This window comes from Pristis pectinata, chromosome 35 (assembly GCF_009764475.1).
Source record: "Pristis pectinata isolate sPriPec2 chromosome 35, sPriPec2.1.pri, whole genome shotgun sequence".
NCBI classification, from domain to species: Eukaryota; Metazoa; Chordata; class Chondrichthyes; order Rhinopristiformes; family Pristidae; genus Pristis; species Pristis pectinata.
This window is the reverse complement of record NC_067439.1, coordinates 6,721,304-6,729,528: the sequence shown is the minus strand read 5'-3', so window position 1 is coordinate 6,729,528 and position 8,225 is coordinate 6,721,304.

Below are 8,225 nucleotides of genomic sequence, written 5' to 3'. Positions count from 1 at the left end.
AAGAAGGACCCTCACCATCCGGGACATGCCCTCTTCTCGGTACTACCATTGGGGAGGAGGTACAGGAGCCTGAAGACCCACACTCAACGTTTCAGGAACAGCTTCTTCCCCTCCGCCATCAGATCTCTGAACGGTCCATGAACCCATGAACACTACCTCGTTATTCCTTTTTTTTGCACTATTTATTTATTTTGTAATTTATAGTAATTTTATATCTTTGCACTGTACTGCTGCCACAAAACAACACATTTCACGTCATATAAGTCAGTGACAATAAACCTGGTTCTGAAACTCTGATAGTCTGGCACCTCCAAAGTCTTGTGGGTATGGTATTCTTGGAATGTTAAGACATGTATCACATAGATATGGATAAGTTGGGAGAAACTGAGAGACGCAGGATAACACCGGCTGTGTCCAGAGTATTCTTCAGTTCCTGCGGACTCTGGAAGTATTGGCAAGCCAGGACATCATTCCATTTTCAAGGATTGTGAAACCGGAGACCAAAATATTGCAGATGCTGGAAGTATGAAATAAAAACAAATAAATGCTGGAAAAACTCAGCAGGTCAGACAGCATCTGTGGAAAGAGAAACAGTTAAAGTTTCAGGTCAAAGACACTGCCATCAGTTACATCTTAGCTGCTTTTCTTTCTACAGATGCTGCCCGGACCTGCTGTGTTTTTCCAGCAGTTTCTGTTTTATTGTGAAACTGGACCTTAGTTACCTGACCCAAGTCTCACAGGACCCTGGTGTATGTGTTGAAGTTGTATTGGGTCGTATTCAAAATTTTTCAAAGTCGAGTTTATTGTCACATGCGCAAGTCCATGTGTGCACAGGTGCAATGAAAAACTTACTTGCAGCAGCATCACAGGCACAGAGCATCAGATAAGCAGCATTCACAAGCATAAATTACACATACATTAACCACAATTTTTACGATAGAAAAAACAATTAGAACAAAAACAAAGTCCATTTTAGTGTATTATTCCAAAAATACATTCAGCTCCCACTTGGGATGGACTGACCTTTCTCTCGATCAGGGTCATTTGCTTCTTACATCCTCTATACTTGGCGAACAACAATGTATATCCAACATCTAACAAACTGCTGGAGGAACTCAGTGGGTCAGGCAGCATCTGTGGAGGGAAATGGACAGTCGATGATTCTACCGCCTGACCTGCTGATTACCTCCAGCAGTGTTGCTCCAGACTCCAGCATCTGCAGTCTCTTGTGTCTCCATGTACGTTCAAAATGGCAAGTTTAGTTTTCCATTTTTCCGCAAGTACATACGGGTTGTGTCAAGTTGGGGCCAGGAAGCATGTACATGGAACTCTCATTAACCAGGGCCGGGGATCTACAACTGGGAACAATTAACTTTTATAAGCTTGCATAGACATCTGGAACAAAGTGAGGTACAGCTTTGAAGCAGTAAAGAGTAGTGGACTAAACAGTCAGGGTACTTTGAACCTGAGAAGGTTACGGAGGTTCAGCTTGTCACCGAACACTCTAACAAACGTCTACAGATGTGCTGTTGAAAGTGTCCTGACTGGTTGCATCATGGTCTAGTATGGCAACTCAAATGCGCAGGAATGTAAGAAGCTGCAGAGAGTAGTGGACTCAGCCCAATACATCACGGCACATCCCTCCCCACCATCAGTAGTATCTATAGGAGATGCTACCTCTAGAAGGCAACATCTATCATCAAAGATCCCCACCATCCGGGCCATGCCATCTTTGTGCAGCTCCCATCGGGCAGGAGGTACAGAAGCCTGAAGTCCCACACCACCAGGTTCAAGAACAGCTACTTCCCTTCAACCATTCGGTTCTTCAACTAACCTGCACAACCCTGATCACTACCTCACTATAGCAACACTACAACCACTTTGTCCAATGTAATTGTGTTCTTTATTGTAAAATTGTGTATAATTTATGTCTAATTTATGTTTTTCTTGTGAATGCTGCTTATCTGATGCTATGTGCCTGTGATGCTGCTGCCAAGTAAGTTTTTCATTGCACCTGTGCACACGTGGACTTGTGCAGATGACAATAAACTCTACTTTTGAAACTTTGATTGCTGTAAATGGGTGCTTGATCCTTTCGAGTCCTCGTCGACCATCACGCACCCATTTACACTACTCCCATTTTATTCTCCCCACATCCCATCAACTCCCCCCCAAGATTCTACCCCACACCTTGGGGCAATTTACAGCAGCCAATTAACCCCCCAACCTGCACGTCTTTGGGATGTGGGAGGAAACCGGAGCACCCGGGGGTGGAAACCGACGCGGTCACAGGGAGAATGTGCAAACTCCACACTGACAGCGCCCGAGGTCAGGATCGAACCGGGGTCACTTGAGCTGTGAGGCAGGGGCTCTACAAGCTGTGGTGCATGGACCAGTTGCACTACATGGTTGTTTCTGCGCTGCCCATTCTGTTCTGACTGACAGCACACCCCATCCCCAAATGCCAGCTCCCCCATCACTACCTCCAATGAGGGCAGGTCAGAGGTGGAATCCCCTAGTCTCCAGCACGCCAGTACCTTCATCTTAGGAGAGCTCCCTGTTGCGAGACTAAATTACTTACTACCAGTGCTTGCTAACACGTTAGAACGTGACAGAAAGGGCAAGTAGCTCAAACTTTTTTTTCTTGGAAAAGCTGAGGAGTGACCTGATGGTGTTTAAGGTTATGAAGGGATCCAACAAGGCAGAAGAAGATGGTCCCAAAACCGACAGCCACAAATTTAACAGTCCATTGGGGAATTCAGGAGAAACAATTTTAATGGGAGATTGGGGCAAGCGTAGAGGGACCTTACACTATGTTGTTGGTGTCCTGGGAGTGTTGCACAGGGCAGTGTAGAGGGAGAGACTTGCATTGTTTAACTCATGCTGTCCAGATTCCAGGAGTTATTTGATGGAACGGTGGAGAGGGAGCTTTACTCTATATCTAAGCCATGCACTAGCTGCCCAGTGAATGTAGAATGGGACAGCGGAGAGGGAGTTTTATCTTGTATCTAACCTACACTATATCTGGACTCTCTAAATCATATATGATGCATGTTATATATGATGCATATATGATGCATATATGATGCATGTTCCTGTTACCCCTCACCAATTTTTATAGATGCACCATAGAAAGCATCCTATCTGGATGCATCCTGCCTTGGTACAGCAACTGCTCTCTTAAGACTGCAAGAAATTGCAGAGAGGTGTGGGCACAGCTCAGCACATCACGGAAACCAGCCTCCCCTCCGTGGGCTCTGTCTACACTGCTCACTAGCTTGGAAAAGCAGCCAGCATAGTCAAAGACCCCTCCCACTCTGGACATTCTCTCTTCTCTCCTCTTCCATCAGGCAGAAGATACAAAAGCTTGAAAACATGTACCACCAGGACCAAGAACAGCTTCAATCCGGCTGTTATAAGACTCTTGAATGGACCTCTTGTACGTTAAAGATGGACTCTTGACTTCACAATCTAGTTTATTATGGCTCTTGCACCTTATTGTCTGCCTGCACTGCACTTTCTCCGTAACTGCAACACTTTATTCTGCATTCTGTTACTGCTTTTTCCTTGTACTACCTCAATGTATTACTGTATGCTTTGAAATGATCCGTACAGATGGCTTGCAAAACTAAGTTTTTCACTGTACATGCGACAATAATAAACCAATTCCAATACAGTAGTTCCCACATTACACAGTTGAAAGCTACGAGTCCTTTACAACAGGGTTCCATTCCTGTGAACTGTTCGTAACCCAGTTTGCACGTCGGAAAAGCAGCCACAAACCAAGTTCCCAGGTGACAGAAGATACCTGCAGCTCCTCAGCAGCCGGCAAATCCATCCCACCGGTCTCCCAAATGCTTGCTCGTATGTACAGGCTGTATATAAGTCAGGCGCTGGTAACCTGGAGAGGGCCTGTATCTAGTTTAGCACCACCACAAACTTATAGACAATCTTCTCAGTTGAGATCACCACCAGCTGTATCATCCAATATCTCTGTTTGTCTCCACCCAGTCAGATAGTCCTACACATGTACAGGCACACCAGCCATCTTCCGCTGCCTTAGTGAACCCCTTCAGAATCTTAAACACAATCAGGAAACTCCTAATCCTTTCCAGAAAAAATGCTCAAGCAACTTGCCACATTCAAAGTGTTGTCAAAGTGAATGGAAAATGGAAATATATAACTGAATGCACGATACTAAAGAGACACTTCTAGCTCTAATGAAGCTCCAATCTCCCACAGCACCTGTCCTGAAGACTGCATTTTGTTGCCTTTCTTTGAACAATACTATAGGTTCAGTAGTCTCATATATTTAAGGTGCTGACACCAAGGTTAGCCGTTGCTCAGTGCGAGTGGATCACAGGAAGAGGTAGAGTTAATTTCAGCCCTTGAGCATGTTCTGTCATTCATTTGGAATGTGGCTGATCTCCGCCTCGACCCCGTTCCCCGCCTTGTTTAACACTAATCAGTTGCTATCAGATTTGAAATTTGCAGTTGAAGCTGCCTTGCAGGGAAGAGTGGTCTGGAGATCTGAAATCAACCCCAGCTCTAATTTTTTTAGATACACCCATTATTCTAATCTCCCACTCTCAGGGGACATGGAGTGGAAAGAGAGAGACTATCTAATCCATTAATCATAGTAAGTATCTCAATTAGGTTACTCCAGGGAATGCAAACTTCATCTAGGCAACCTTTCATAATTTGACCCTTTTAGTTCTGGTATCATTGAATGGTGAATGTACATTGCATTCATGCACAATCGATACTTGTTTGCTTAGATATTCTGCACAGAACTGAACATTATTATTACAGATATTAGTAGTGTAGCGGTTAGCGTGATGCTTTACAGCGCCAGCAACCCGGGTTCAAATCTGTCCACTGTCTGTAAGGAGTTTGTACGTTCTCCCCATGTCTGCGTGGGTTTCCTCTGGGTGCTCCGGTTTCCTCCCACATTCCAAAGACGTACAGGTTAGGAAGTTGACGCCGGAAGTGTGGCAACACTTGCGGGCTGCCCCCAGAACACTCTACGCAAAAGATGAATTACACGTGACTAATAAAGAGATCTTATCTTATTAACCTACCAGCACACCTGGGAATGTTTCATGGGTTCACCCTCAGATCTTTTAGGCATCAAGTAGTCTTTGGGCCCATAACTCCCCAATCCACACCGAGCATAGCCCCGGTGTGCATGAACAGGTCAGTGTTAACAAGCTCTCTAGGGCAGCACAAGTGGTACAACTAATAGAGCTGCTACCTCACAGCTCCAGTGACCCGGGTTCAATCCTGACCTCGGGTGCTGTCTGTGTGGAGTTTGCACGTCCTCTTTGTGACCACATGGGTTTCCCCCGGGTGCTCAGGTTTCCTCCCCCATCCCAAAGGTGTGCAGGTTGGTAGGTTAATAGGTTACTGCAAATTGCACCTAGTGTGTAGGTGAGGGGTAGAATCTGGAGGGAGTTGATGGGAATGTTGGGGGAATAAAATGGGATTGGTGTAAATGGGTTGGCAGGGACTCAAGGGGACTTCTGAACCAATCAGCTCTTTCACATCCCCTTCCTGGTGGAGCTGCCACGTTCTGGAACCCTAATTCTACTTCTTTCGTTATTGTCACTTTAGCGTTCCTTTTTGCACGGCATCAGTTGCACTACTGTACCTTACACCATTCATTATTTTTGTGATCACCGCTGTATTCATTGTTACCACATACACCGTTAACTCTGTGAGCTTCACGCGAGCAAAGAATTTCATTGCACCCTGGTGTATATGACAATAAACTAATCTGCTGGATGATTCTATGACTAAACCTGCTAATTTTCATAAATTACTGGAGAGTTCCTAGGTGTGCTAACCAGATCTATTCAGCTGTCTTCCGCATCTCCTGGCAGATGTAACCAGGCACCTGACACTCTAGTGCAGGGTAGCAATTAAAGTTTGAGTAGCTCAGAGCATTTGGTTACTTCAGAGTTTTCCAAAGCAAAAGCCCCAGAACCTATCACTGAAGCAAGTGTGCAGAGGTGATGCTGCAGTGTTGCAGAAAACAGCACAGGTCAAGTACAACTCCCCGCAGGCAGACTGCATACATTTGCAAACTGACAGCACTGAGACAGATTAGTTAGTCTGATCCATTATTGCTCCACAGTGAGTCTCCTTCCATCTCACCCGTCACCATACAGGCTTCCAAACAGCCTAGACGGACACCCCTACATATGAATGAGCTCCTATATTAGTAAATTCAAAATATTAATATTAGTCTTAATATTAATACTATATTAAATTAGTATTAATACCAGTTTTAATAGTAATACTGGTATTAATATTAGTAATTAGTAGATATTACTACTAGCATTAATATTAGTAAATCCATACTACATACATTTGTCTCTGTAAATGGCAAATCCAGTTTCCTCTTTCTCCACGTTCTTTCTTACCAGTCTTATGTGCTTTTGACGCCTTTCATTACAACACTGTGGTGATGCAGTTACCATATCAGTGGATTTTTGTGTATTTTCCAACTTAGGGACAAAATCGACTTAAGGACACCTGTAAAGACGGAACCCATTCATTACCTGGGATGGCCTGTATTTTGTTCCTATCCCTTTTGCATGCTTATTTACTCTAACGGTAACTCTGTTTCCCTCTCCACAGATGCTGCCTGACCTGTGAGATATTTTGGACAAAATTGACTTAAGGAAGTCTGTAAAAATGGAACCTGTTCGTTACCTGAGAGGGGTCTGTATGCCAGTCGAAAAGAGGCAGCATCAAAGATTCCCACCATCCGGGCTATGGCATCTTCTCGCAGCTACCATCGGGCAGGAGGTACAGAAGCCTGAGGTCCCACACCACCAGGTTCAAGAACAGCTACTTCCCTTCAACCATTCAGTTCAACCATTCAAAATTGACTTTTTTCTAGTTGTGTTCTCTCTTGTAAAATCTGTGTTTATGTTGTTCTTGTGAATGCTGCTTATCTGATGCTATGTGCCTGTGATGCTGCTGCAAGTAAGTTTTTCACTGCACCTGTGCACACATGTACTTGTGCAGATGACAATAAACTCGACTTTCACTTTGAATGAGGCTTGAACCCCCTATGCTGGTCCAAGGACCGATTACACTGCCCAAATCAGAATGCCCGATATTACAAAAGAGTAACAGGTCTGACTAGGTAATGGGTTTGAATTCTGGTTAAATATCCCAAACAGACCACATTTACGTCACTGTTTGAAACAAATTTATTACAAGGTAAAACAAAAAAGAATTGGGAGGGGTTTTAAACCTCCCAGTAATTTAACCAACATAATTTTAACTTCTATCCCAGAGGTCACAGCTCCTCAACTGAACATTGAGTATTATTTAAGTGCATTGAGGGTTTCCACCTCCACAGCACTTTCAGACAATGAGTTCCAAACCCTCTGGAGAAAAAAAACATTTCACTATTTCCCATCTAATCCTATACAATCTATGCCCCTTGCCTTTGATCTCAACAAAGGGAAATAGGTCTTATTTATCTACTGTGGCCCCTCATAATTCCCACTGGATAAGCAAACCAATGTTAGTGTCCTCTCCCAGTCCAACATCCCCAGCACGGAGGCTCTAGTTGCCCAGAGTCAGCTACAATGGGCAGGCCAAATCACTCACACATCCAAAACCAGACTCCCAAAACAGACATTGTATTCTGTTGAGGGAGATTTCCAGGGAAAGAAGATTCAAGATATGTTTAAAGCTTCCTTGAAGAAATGCAACATCCCGACCGATCACCGCAAACCTCCAGCCCATGACTGCTCAAAGTGGAGAAGGTTCATCGAGCCATTTCCGAAGTGGAGAAGGTTCATTGAGCCATTTCCTTTTCTCCCTTCCGGGAAAAGATACAGGAGCTTGAAAGCCCGGACATCCAGACTCAAGAACGGCTTCTTCCCCACTGCCGTCAGACTTCTGAACCAATCACCTCCTCCACATCCGCTTCCCGGTGGAGCTGCCACGTTCTTCAACCCTTAATTCTACCCCTTCCGTTATTGTCACTTTAGCATTTCTCTTTGCACTACCTCAGTTGCACTATCATTCTTTTCTTTTGGGCTCATCGCTGTATTTGTGAGCTTCATGTGTGAAAGAAATTTCATTGCACTCTGGCGTATCTGGCAATAAACTAATCTGAGGGACAAATGGAGAACTCTTGTCTACGCATTGGGAGTGCACAGAAGCCCTGCGTAAGCACCAGAAGGAGCGCAGCACCTCAC